Source organism: Alligator sinensis, unplaced genomic scaffold, assembly GCF_000455745.1.
Source record: "Alligator sinensis unplaced genomic scaffold, ASM45574v1 scaffold2_1, whole genome shotgun sequence".
NCBI classification, from domain to species: Eukaryota; Metazoa; Chordata; order Crocodylia; family Alligatoridae; genus Alligator; species Alligator sinensis.
This window is the reverse complement of record NW_005842712.1, coordinates 68167-81759: the sequence shown is the minus strand read 5'-3', so window position 1 is coordinate 81759 and position 13593 is coordinate 68167. Positions and strand designations below refer to the sequence as shown.

Genomic DNA, 13593 nt, shown 5'->3' with positions numbered 1-13593 from the left:
TCTTTCCCTCTCCAAATAAAATGAGTTAATAATGATGAAGTTAGAGCTACACACTGTATGTGTATACAAACAGATCCTTCCATTTCAGCTTATTACATTTCACTTGGTAAACCAGTGCTCAAGTACACCTCAGCTCACCCACTGAAACTGCAGAAAAGTGGGCATTGATACTAGTCAAGAGGAACTTTTCCATACATCTGGGTGTAGGAATACTTGACGTAGTGTAATACAGTTCTGGAAAAAGAGAACTCTGAAAGACTGGAGAATCCAATCCTTTTTCAGATTACCACCAATCACTTTGCCTGAAGATTTTGGGCAATAAAAATTTGCAGGAATCTGGAGCTTGGTCCTTTGACAAAAAAGAAATTGGAGGTAGGATCAGTCTGAAGGTGACAGCAGAAAGGCCAGTGGATTTAGTGTAAATACTAAGTATGTCAGAGAATAGTGATTCTAATAGCCACTGGCACAAATTTTGTCTTTTTCTAGGTAGTAATGCATATAATATTGGCTTGGTTCATGCTGGATGTTTTAAAAAAATGTTTAGCTAGGTGACTGTTTAAAATGAAAGTGCTACAGTTTCAATCCTACAATGGGATGTAACTTTTTTTTCCCATAGGTGTGACAAGTTGGGTTGACAACTGGAAAAGTAATTCCTGAAGAACAAGTACAGGAAGAAGTGTAATAAACAAAGGGGACTTTGAAACACTTGATAAGCTTATAGAGGGCATGGAAATAAAGTGGGTAAGTGCCAATTTGTTCTGTGTATCCTATCGCAATTACAATACTCTTCCATCTAAAGTACTTTTTTCCCTTGATGCTCTAATTTGTGAAAATAATTAGTAAAAGCATAAATGATAGATATCCAGTGCCAGTTCCTTCCAAAATAAGTGATATTTTGTTACCAAGTTGAAAAATATTTGAATCTGTGAAATAATAAAAACACACTTCTTGAGCACCAGTTTGTTTTTGGTTTTGTTTTGTTTTGTTTTGTTTTGAAATTGCCTCTTTTATAAAGGTGCAAACTAGTAAACCTCTATGGTATTTCCAGGAAAAGGAGGACAAAGATTTGATCTAAGCTAAAATAATGAACTGATTTCATAGGGGATGGTCATAAGGCTGGAGTCCAAAATGTTATGATAAGAATCAGCCTCACTTATTATTGAGAATTAATTCAGACTTTATAAAAATCCTGGTTCCTTAGTCAGTGTAAATTGACACACAGACGTAAATGGACTGTGAAAGGTTTTTTTTCTGCATTAGCAGAACTGAAGTATCCTAACTTGGTAGGATGTAAACCTATGAAAACTAGAATTAGACAGTTTGGGTGAGGTTTTCCAAGAAAACTGAAACCATGAATATCCTTGTCTTTAAAATAATCACTTAAATACCATTTAAGAAGTGCTGTCTTCAGCTTTGAGGTGAGAGAAGCATGATGGCGGGAGGCACTACTACGGGATCCTGCATCAGATCCCATTGCAACATATTGCTGTTACAGGGAGCCTGATTCCAGGTTTCCCCTGCACCAGCAATTTTCTCTCCCTGCACTCCCCTGGCAAGTTCCTAATAGGGGACCATGACATGGGCTCCTGTGCTGGGAGCACATGGTGTACTCCCCCACCTCACAGCTCAGATCAGCTGAGGGATGCTCCCTGTCTCAGGAACATGGGGACATCTTGGAAGGTTCCTGTGTGCTCCAGAAGCCAGACACTGGCCACACATTCAATTAAAGACATGACAGGAACCATCCATAAAATTATTACACAAAATACGTAATAACTTTATGATGTATTTTTGGTTTTATTACATCATTAATTGATTGAATGTGTGGCCAGGTCACTACTGAAGACGTGATTAACTGGTTTATCATGTCTTAAGTGTGACGTGTTAGGGGCCTCAGAGACCAGTTTCATAATTCCCAGACCCAATTAGGTAATAATTTCCTATAGAAATCATGGAAACTTTCCTTTGAGCATCACCCTTAAAATTGCAGTAGTTTGAATGGAATAGGATTTCTTCCTGGCTCTGCCACAGAATTTCAGTATGATGCTGGGCAAGCTGTTTGAGGCCAACTTTTTCACATGAGTGAATCTGTGGCAGGATCAGTTTCTAGGTGTCTGACTGGACATAATGCTTTTGCAGATTTCTGTCTGGCTAAGCCCTTCTAACTAAAAGCAAAGCCAGTTGGAGTTGTGTTTTGAACACCAAATTCTATTTGCTGAAAAGAACATCTCCATCTGTAATTCAGCATACAAAGGCGGAAATTGTCAATTTGTCCTAGTTCCACACCTGAACAAAAGGCAGCTAATGCAGTATATTCCTGTTCCCACAGATTCTGTTTTTCCCAACTGAATTATGCAAATAACTGGAAGGAAAGGGGCATGGCATTCCCAGCCCTGGCTAAAAGGGACATTGCATTGAAAGTTGCTTTACATATTTTGGTTTGGGTTGGGTTTTTTTTGTCAGTACGTTGATAATGGCCCCTAAAATAGGCTATCTTATGTATGTCTAAAGCTACCCACAAAGAAAAGCCTTTTGTACATAATCACTTTAAGCAACAGCAAAGTATCTAGTATCTGCCATTATTGCAGCAGCATAGTGGTGGGAATCAACACAATCTACAATATGCTTCCCCTTCCTTCCAGAGGGGATTCATGTACCTATTTGACACAAAGGCACCATTTTTAAAAGAGAGGCAGCTTATCTTCCAAAACAAACTTTAAAATGGGGGCTCTTAACTGCTCAGCCCTGAGGTACCATGACACAAGATGCTACAGAAGACCCTTAGATTAGACCATAAACTTCTATTCTTAGTTCTTACTTCCCAGTCTGTAGATGCTGAATTAAGCCTCCTTTTTTGTGTCTAAATCATAATTTCTAGCAGATGAACCAAAACCAAAGTCTAAAATAAACTAACAATGTCCCTCAATATAGACACCCATTTAAAAAAAAAAAGTCAGTTGATTCTACAAGGTTTCTGAGTTGTTTATTTACTGAGTTCCCTTGCCTGATCAGACAGGCAGTAACTCATATTTTCAGTGCTGTGTCTCGGCCAGCCAGGAAGTAAAAGGCTTGATTTTTATGGCCGCTGAACATCCCTCTCTACCATTGTCATTAAAGGAAGGAACTGCTTGGGCTCCTACAAAAACTGAATATGCACTGAAAAATTAGTGCAGTCCCTGAATAAAGCACACTTCCAGAACATGCACTGAAAATGTAACTGATGAGGAATGTCACCTTGCTCCAGTCAGGAGCGTGTGAATTTGTTTTTTAAAACTCTAATTGAAAAAATGATTGCTTTTACATAAAACACAGAGGAAAACTCATTAAAAAATATGACTTTGTATCTGAAAAAAATATATTGTTTCACTGAGTGACTCATTGGCAGTGTGTAGGGGGTGCATGTGCACCCCCTAAGCATGGTGGTGCACCCCCTGTGAAAAGGCGCCACTAACAGTCGGCGGCAACTGCAGACAGTCACCACTCACCCTCCCCCCTGCTTCTGACACTGCTGGTGGCATCTGCGGGCAGTTCGTGATTGCTGCTGGCCTCCACCACCACTGCTGGCGTGTCTGTGGGTGGTCACCAACCATTGGTCAGCGCTCACCACCACCCCGCTGCCAACAGCACTGTGGCTGCCTGTGGCAGCTCCCCACTCGCCTCTGCCACGCTTCCATCGCTGACAGCACTGCCGCCGCCTGCGGGAGCTCATTGTGCCCCCCGCCTCCAGGGGCACGTGGCATTCATGGAATGACTTAATGCTGGTGTGTCAAGCCATGTAGCGGTTCAATAATCTACCTCCCAGTTCTGCCCAGTTGACCAACACTCTGTGCTGGCCAGCCCAGGCCACATGCAGCACTCCCTGTTCCCTGGGGCTGGATCCCAGGCTGCACTGCCCACAAAGCTTGCTGGGGCCTGGTCTCGGGCTGCGCTGCCCCCAGCACTTGCCTAGGCATGCGGGCAGGGCGTCTGTGGGCCTGATCTGGCCTTGGGGCCAGATGAGATTGGCACCCTTGTGTATTAATGTAACAAAAAAAGGATAACCTGAAAATCATATGGCCGAACGCTAGCCAGTGGTCTTTGCCTAGGAATCCTGACCAGTCTCCTAACCAGAGGAGGCTGATTTAAGACACAGTCATACATCCCTTAGTGTACATCTTGCCTCTGCCTGTCTGTCTTTTTCAGCCATCTCTCCATCTTACTTAGTTTAGAAGAAATCCCCTGAGTTTTTGCCTTGAGAGACCAAAGAGCGTTTTGAAGGAGGAGTGACTGACTTGGAATTGATTTGCACAAGCATTTCATGAACTGAATTTCCAGCAGTACAGGGAGCTGGAGGAGATGCAAGCCTCCAGGTATCAGTGGGAGCACACAGTTTAGAGAAATCCTGCTGATCACTTCTGATCTTTCCCTTAGTTACTTTCAGATGCACCAAAACTCATTTGCTACACAATGTGCCAGTCTCAGCATATGTTTTGAGAGCAGGAACAAAAGAGGATGGGTTAAAAATAATGAAAGCGAACAAGAGTCATGGCAGTATGCATCTCCTCTGGTTCTTGCTAGTTCTGTTTGTGGGCTGAAATTTGAGGTTTAAGCATATTTATATTTGGGTCCGGGTGTAAGCACAAGTACTTGCTTAAGGTCCCGCACAGATTCACAGCCCTGACTTCCAGGTTCAAAATTGTGGCAGGCTTCCACTTACTTCCCCTTGTGGCAGCAGAACCGAAGGAATAGGTGCTTCTTCTCTGCTGCGGCAGTGAGCCTGGAATGCCTGAACCTTGTGCCCCTGGCAGCCGGAATGGGGAGGCAAAGTCCTCACAGTTTGCTTCCTAGCCTTCTAGTTCATGGCTCTGCAAATGGTAAGTTAGCTGTGAGTGAAATAAATGTGAGTGCAGTGCAGCGAGACACCAGGCTATCCTACTCAAACCTGGAGCTCAACTATTTAGAAGTGAAGGTGAAATGAAATGCTTAATAAGTATATAAAAAAAGTCCAACAATAAAGTCTTAAATTGTTCAAAGTTCTACAAACCTCTGCCCCTGCTAGTATCTATGCTCTCCTTTTATCCTCTTCCCACTTGTGTTGCATATAATCAACGGGCCTAATTATCCCCTGTGCCTCTTCTTCCTCTTGCTCAATCTAGGTCACTTAGTCCTAAAACTCCTTTTCTTTTTAACAGTCATGCCTTTTGACCTTGTGGGCCAGATGCAAAGTGGGGGGCCTGTCTGCAGGCTGTATCAGGCCCTGAAGGCCATATCAGGCCCTGAAGCCCATCTGCAGGCCATATCAGGCCCTGAAGTGCCATCTCACTCATCCCCCACACACCAGGATTGTGTCCCAGGAGCCTGACACTAGCCCCTCCTGCCCACTGCACACCACGATTGGGTCCCACAGTCCCAGCACTGCCTCCTCCCAGCCCTCTACACCAGGATTGGATCCTAGGACACAACACTGTCCCTGCCTGGGCCAGCACGCTGGCCATCACACTGGAATTGAGTGACCCATCCAGTGCACAGGGCCTGTGGCTCCTCATGGGTCTGGAAACTCTCCCACAGTCAGATCTGTGGGGAGCCCTGTATGCCAGATACTGCAGTGCTGCAGACCGGAACTGGCTTACAGGAGAGAGGTTGAGCACCCATTTTAAAACATGCTCCTTCAGTGATGTTTCCCAAAGAGACACCATCACATACTGAGTTATAACTGGATTTGGCAGCACTGCCAATTATAAAGGTTCCAATTAAAAGAGCCTATTTTATAACTATCAGATTTTAATAATCTATGACAGAATCCTCCATCTCTGGGATATACTTCAGGTTGAATTTTTTTGGATGGTTTCAGCTAAATTATTTATCAGTTTCTGAGCACAGGGAAAACTCTATTGCCTCTATGCTTCAGAGCAAGGTCTTGAAATTTGGCAGAGAGTTGTGGCCTTTGTGTAAGGGAGGTGCCTTTTCCTGCTCTTGTGAATATCTACCTTAATTTGAACAGTTCACTAAGTGTTGAAAAGTTTGTTCACACATGCTCCCCAAAGACTGGCTGGAGACTTACAGCTCCAAGTCACTGAAGACTTTTTCTATATGGAGCACAATACAGTCCTTCACACTTCTGTGTGCAAGCAGAATGCACATGCCATTCCCGCCAAGCCACTAAGTGTGCACCAGCTTGGGGATACAGGGACTCAATGGGCTTTCCCTGCAGTGACAGGGAAACTAATTCAATGAATTAATTAAAGAGTTGTTGCGTCTCCTGTATCAGCGCCCTGTGCTTAAAAATGGCAGTGTGGGAGCTTGAACTAAAGCTTATTCAGTGAGCTTTAATTCAAGCGTCCGTCACCATTTTTAAGTACAGGGATGCTTATACACATGAGATGCAGGAGGCTGCTTCTGCTCTCACGTATAGGTACCCTGAGAGATGTTGGAGCAAATGCCCAGGGGCCTTCCTTATTAAAGGAGGGTTACAGTCTTTTTGGTGGGTCCTGGCCTACGTTTCCCTACGGCACAGCAAACAGCCCTTCCTCTGGTCGAGCTGGCCATGTATCAGCCCAGGAGGGAGACTGTGGCAGGGGGAACCCTGGTGAGGGCAGGGCTGTTTTTTTGCCAGTCATCTGGGCTGTTTCATTGGGCAGCTCCCTGGATGCACTGGACAGGCAGGGGGCACTGGCTGGCATGTCTGGAGCATGCAACTCACACTCCCCTCCCTGACCCTTAGCTGTTGCCCCCAGGACTGGGTTGCTTTGCCTCTAGGGGCAACCCTAGACCCCTTAAGCGGGCAAGAGGCTGGGCTCTCAGCGGATCTTGGCCAGAAGTCTATGCAATGCCAGCTAGGAGAGCACCCCAGACCCAGCCACAGCGCATGATGCCACGTAGCACTATGGTATGTGGACAACCAGGCTGAGGAGCCGTGGAGGCCACACCAGTGTGAGCCTGCCTGGCTGGTCAGCCTGGAACAGCTGTCCTGCCTTGGTGTCTTGTACTGGAAAGTAGGTGAAGCCTTATACCCACCATTGAAACCTTGCCTCTGATCCAGGGGGACTGCGACGTATGGCGGTGGGAGCATAAGGTGGAGGGAAGGAGTGGAGCTGCACCAGCTGTGCTGCAGCAACCCAGGGCATGCTGCTCTGGTGGTGTCCCAGCTCTCGGGTGTGGGTCTTGTGCCCTTCCCCTGCTCCCCAGATAGGATAGGCCGGCTCTGCTCCCATTTGCTCTTTGATTCTGGAGAGGCCCTGGGGTTGTGCGGCTGCTGTGGAGATCCCCACTCACAGGTCTGGCTGCCCCTCCAGGTCACTGGTTTATAACCAGGGAGCCGGAAGGGGATTGGCCAGTGCCCACTGCCAACTGAATGAGTCTAAAGAGCCAGTGGGCACTGCTCAGTGAAACTGCCCAGAGACATGAGCAGATAAAGGGTCAGCTAAGGTTCCCGTGCTAAGATTTGCAAGTGCCTAGTCCTATGGCCCACTTTGGGCAGCAGTGGCTGGAAGATGCTCAAGAACCTTTGTGGAAGCAGTAGTGGCTGGAAGATGCACCTGTCCACCTGACTGTTTCCATGCAGGAAGGGAAATGGGCTTTGCTAGCGCATGCAGTGTCCATGCTAGGAGCTGCCCTGGTGGGCTGCTTGCAGAGGTGGGTGGGTAGGTGGGGTGGGGGATGGGGACTCAGTTGGATACGCCATCTCTGTGCTTTGCTTCTGAAGAGGCCCTGGGGCTGCTGTGGAGAGCCCTGCTTATAGGCCTGGCTGCCTCTCCAGGTCACTGGTTCAAAACCAGGGAGCTGGAGGACTGGCCAGTGCCCACTGCCACCTGAGTGAGTCCAAGGAAGCAGTGGGAGCCACCCAGTGAAACTGCCTGGAGACATGAGCAGATAAGGGTCAGCTAAGTTTCCCATGCTAGGATCTGTAAGGGCCCAGTCCTGCATGCCCACCTTGGGCAGCAGTGATCCCCCTTTCCAGGTGACTCCTTCAGCCACACTGGAAGATTCTCAGGAGCCTTCATGAATACGGCTGGTTCAGGCATGCTCTCCTGCCCACCTGAGTGTTTCCACGGTTGGCATCCAAAGAGTTGGCTCCTTCCAGTCAGCAGAGCTAAAGCAGACCTGGGTATTTTTTAGAACATGTGTCCCTTGGATATATCTGGCTAGATCCAGCCTGTTGGCCATGCATGGGACTCATCTAATGAAGTGAGCTTCAGGTCAGAAAAGCTTGCGAGACAAATGCATGCACACATGAGCCCCCCACCCCCCTTGTAAAATGCTAACTCTTAGTTTCCACTTTTTTTTGTTTACTACAGAAAAATAACAGCTATTTTTCTGTTGCAAAGAACTCAGAAAGACATCAACCAGAAAGACCTGTGGATTTCTACTTGAAATCTCTGAGTTTATCTTATGAATTATGTTTGTAAACCTAACAGGGCTAATAGTGATAAAAGATCTCAAGGCATCCTGGTTGAGAATCACTGGTCTATAAGGTGCAAATCTCCTCTGACTTCTCTATGTAACATACACGGGCGCATGCACTTAGAAAGGGATTGGCAAGATGGAATTTGCCTTCCTAGCCGATCAAGGGATCTATGCATTGCTGGCAGCTGTGTTTAAATTATACTTGTAGCTGCCACAGTCTACAGCCAGGGTTCACAGGGTCTGAAACTACTTTGAGTGGTCTTGTACAGTGTGATGTCCAGAGCCCCAACCTGGACGCTGCTGGCTGCATTTGGGCAGCTGTGGATGTGGCTGGCAGCTTCCCGGTCTGGATTCAGGGAGAATGGGGAGGAGGGGTGATGGTGTATTCTACAGCTGCGGGTGGGTGGACTCTGGCTGTTGGGGTTGGAGGGCAAGTGGGAAGACAAGGGGGAGGGAGGAGCAGGAGTGTCTGCCTGCACTTCTGTGACCACCTATTTTTATTTTTTTTTGCTTTTCCAAATGTGTTCCTGAATGTGGTGGTTAGTCTGGTTTTTATACTGGCAAACTGTGAATTTTGAGCCATACCTCTGGGGAAGTGAAAGGCATGTTATAGCCCTACTGTGTAGAAGTGATTTGAGGTCAGGGATGATGGGTGAGGTCAGTGAACACAAACAAACAAAAATACGATGTGAAGTTTAAATGGTTGTTTTGTGTCTGAAAGCACAACGGACAGGTATTGCGATAGCTTTTTCTAAGGGATTCCTTAAATGAAGCACCACAGATATTTATGGTGCTGTATAACTATTGGGCTGCGTTTATGGAGCAAACGTCATTTTGTGGGTGGTGCAGAAAGAAGAACTGCATGATTGAGTATTTCTGGCACTGAAGCTTCAAGTCAGACGTTCTTTGACTATAAAATATATCCCTTATGGATATATAAGGTAGAAATCAAGAATTCCTATCTCCCAATATCATGCTGGGTTCAGTGGAGCATAGGAAATGCTGATACAATAGTAAGAGAGAATCTTTTGGGACTGCAGCATGTACCCTGCTGAAGCATATAGGTCTTTATAGCTTGTTATTTTGTGTGTAAGGTGTAGGTATGTCTCTGGCAATTCACTGAGCATATTGTAGGAAGGAACAAGAGCAGCAGCAGCATTTCAGAGGAGAACAGAGGTGACAGCAACACCTCAGACAACCTTTGGTTTTGCTCTTAAAATTTTTCCCACCTATAGGATGAATATTGAGCAAAGAAAGTTAATATGTATCCAGAACAGTTTAATAAAGTTTAAGGAGGACTATTGGAAGCAGGAGGCACTACTGATTTATAATCAGTAAAGACCCCCAGTTGTTGCCAGTTATTTCTTTATTGCTGTCAGATTGCTACTGTTTCTCTTACCGAGACTCATTTGTTATTTTGGACACATGCCTTGCCAGGGGTGGCAGACTGCCTGGTGGGAAAGCAATAGTGGAGCAATTGGACAGATGACAAAAATACTTCTTCAAGGTAACTTCAAACTTCAGAAACTGTGTAGTAACAATGGCAGTATGGACCATTACTCATAAGCAGGGATCTGCGTTTTCCATTTCCTGTGGAAAAACATGGATTTCCCCCTTTAAAGGAGAAGAATGCGGATTTTCTCCTTTGAAGCAGGAAATCATGGGTTTCCCCTTGCAGACTGGCAGAGTAACAGTGTGCAAGGAGCTTCTTGGGGCTGGAGTGGGCAAAATACAGCCTGCAGGCTGGATCTAGCCCACCAGGCCATTCTATCTGGCCTGCAGGGCACCTAAAAAGTTGAGAAAATTAATATTTATCTTCTTCTGGCTGCCTGTCAAAGATGACAGGAGTCAGGGGCAGTAGGACCCAGGGGAAGCCAGCAGGAGTCAGGAGCAAGGTCAACCCAGCCCTGCCTCACCCCCTTCCCCCTCCCAATCCCACCCCCCCACACCTGGAAGTCTCTCCCTGCGGCAACTTTCCCTGCATGTGGCGGTCTGCTCCAGCACCATGTGGCCCCCGACTGCATTGCCAGACCACGGGGCTGTGCCGGTACCCTGGGGCCAGGAGCGGGAGGGGTGTGTGTGTAGTGAGAGAGGCACACAGCGTGTGTCTGTGTGTGTCCGTGGGAGGCGGAGAGAGATAGAGAGAACAATGAGGGAAGGAGAGAGAGAGAGAGAGAGTGTGTGTGTGTGTGTGTGTGTGAGAGAGAGAGAAGCACAGAGTGTGTGTGTAGTGAGGGAGGCACACAGTATGTGTGCAATGAGGGAGGGAGAGGGAGAGTGTGTGTGTTCATAGGGCAAGTCCCACAAGGACACCCCACCATACACATACACCCACACCCCCTCACACTGCCATAAACACAGACACCCACACCCCTTCATACACAGCCCCCCATAAGCCCCATACTGATGCACATGCCACACACCCACACACCCACATGCTCCCTCACCCCCCGCCACACCTATCCACCCCACCACAGACACACCCACACCCTCCCGTCCCACATGCACTCAGGTCCTGTAGGTCTCACAGGTCTCACACTACCTAGCTCAGGCAGCAGGTGCGGAGCTGCAGGGTTGTGGGGGTGGCAGAGTGGGGGGCACAGTAGCACCAGCAGCACCACCTGCAGCACCTGCCTGCCTCTACTGTGAGATGCCTTCTTCCTGCTCCCCACACTGTATGGTGCTGTGTGGTCTGCCTACCACCCTGCATTCCAGCTGTGGAAGGCAAACCTGTGCTAGTCAGCATGCTACTCTGCAGCCCTGGAAGGTACCAACAGCTCAAGGGAGGAGACCACCCTGGGCCTGGCTCACCCTTCCCACTCTGGGTGTAGGGGCAGTGGTGCCATCTCCTGCCTTTTCCAAGCCCCCTGGCCATCCCGGACCCTTCCCTGCCCTGCCCCCAGCCACACTGGTGATCTGACATGGGGGGAACTTGCCCCCAGATTTCTACGCTGACAGCAGGGCACAGGGCTTCAGCTTAGCTGGGTGTGGCACCTGGCAGCAGTGGGCAGGAGTGGGGGCTGGTAGCACTGCTCAGCTGGGGCAGTGCCTGAGGCCTGGGGCCAGGGCAGATGGCTGTGGCTCCCACAGGTGTAGAGTGTCCATGCAGCTACCATGAGGGGGCATGGGGAGGGGGTGCAGGGTGATGGGGACCCCAGCCTCTCCCCCCATGTTGCTCCCAACTCTGAGGGGTGGGCATGTGCCCTCCCGTGGCCCCCGAAACATTGCTTGTGAGGAGGATCGGAGGGCCAGGGCTTGGGGACTGTCCCTTCACCAACTGGGCCGGGAGCCAAGCTCTGGCAAGCCCAAACAGGCTCTGTACCATTGGTATCCCCAGAGGCAGGGCACAGGGGCAGTCTGGGGATACCAGTGTGGAGACAGTACAGCCTCTTGATGCTTGACAGGATTGATATGGTCCCTTAGGCCTGCAAGGCCTAGAGCAGCCTTAACATAAGTAGGCTAGAGTGCATTCATGGAGTTATGCAATTGTATGACCTGCTCTCTACAGAGAAATGCAGCTTGTTTTTCTGCAACAGTCTGATGATAGAGGCTTGTTATTAATAAATGGGTTTGTCATGGTACATTCCAGCCATAACTGGAGCAGATGGCTCCTGGTTCCAAGGAGAGAGGAAAGAAACAGCAATAAAGGGGAGACATAATTCAGGTTGTTGATGAAAAACAAAAAAAAACTGCCTAAATGGTAGCTACGTGACTAGAGAACCATAAGTAATACTACTTGAACAAAAGAAATTCCTCTTTTTCCCCACCCTGACAATGCCTGAGAACTGAAGACATCTGATCTTTATTTTCAAGTAACTTTGCCTGCTCTGGAAGCCTGGCTAGCTCCTGAGTCACGTATTATTAGGCCTGGTAATATACAATTACCTGCTTGCTAAAATTGTATCTTGCTAAGATTACTGAAAGTGCTAAGATTACATCTAAGTGCATGATTGGAGTTAATACTTTATAGTGCTCAATAAAACTGATTTATTAAAGAGATAACTGGGTTCTCATTTGGAGTAGATAAATAGATAACTGGGTTCTTGTTTAGAAAAGATAAAAAATAAATGGGTTCTTGATTAGAGAAGACTGAAGCATACTTTAAGGTAATATCAATTGTGCTGTGCTCGCTCTCCATTTGGGAGGAGAACCAGATACTCCCTGGTTCTTAGGGTAACACCAGAGCTTTGTGCACAATCCCAGTGGTGCAGGACTGGTCTGGGCCATAAGGGGTCAAGCTCTGGTGAGCCCAGACCATTCCTGTCCCACACCCCTGCTTCCCCACACACCTATCCTCTGCTCCACACACCGGGGGCTAGGGGCAGCTAGGGGCCCCCTCTGACAGGGCTGGAGGGTCAGGGCCGATGGTTTGGGAATGAGGGGCAGCCCCAGTTTACTGCTTCGTCCTCTGCCCCCACCAAAGCTGAGATGGGGCCCTGCTCTGGGTTGTCATGACACCTCTTTCCCCACTTCAGTACCCTGGGTTGCAGGGCAATGGTGGGGCAATGATGCCTCATCTACCACCTCAGTGCTCCGGGCAGTTGCCCTTGCTGCCTATCTCTAAGGCCAGCTTTGCAGTTCATGCTGGCAGGGCTGGTGGTGGCAGGGCAGAGAGATGGGGGTCTTGCTGACAGGGATGGTGAGGCCTGTGGCTTGGGAGTGAGGGGCACCAGCATATCAGGGCTGCTCAGTGCCACAAAGCAGTGAGGGGACAGCCACAGCTAGACCCATGTCCTGGTGAAAGAAAGGGGCAGCAGGAGCTCTGCTTTTCCATGATAAAAAAACCAAAATCAAACACCAAAATATATAGGTATTTATAATAAAATACATTCTAATGATTGAGGCACTGGTAGGCTTCCAAATTGCATTAAAATTGTAAATATATAAATAAAACATTATGTTCAACTGATACCCATATATATAGTGGCATTTCATTTCAATTGCAGAAAAATGTGGAGTTTGGGGCATTTCATCAGAGAATTTTGGATTTTTTTTAACAGAGAAAACCAAGATCCCTGCTCAGAAGGGACTCCCAGTTGTTTTCCTTGTGAGGGAGGACAGAATATGATTAGCTATAATGCAGGATATCTGTCTCTGAAATAAGAAACAAGACTTTGTGGGCGCAGACAGACCTGTGGTCCCCTGCTGTAACTCATGATGCTCTACAGGAAGCGCCATGAGTTACAGCAGTCCTCTCAGCCTAACAAACAT

At 47.7% G+C, this 13593-nt stretch overlaps 1 pseudogene; it reads left to right on the top strand.

Moving 5' to 3' along the window:
* The window catches only part of LOC106722806, a 29385-nt pseudogene that overhangs the window by 12788 nt on the left and 3004 nt on the right, over positions 1–13593 (top strand).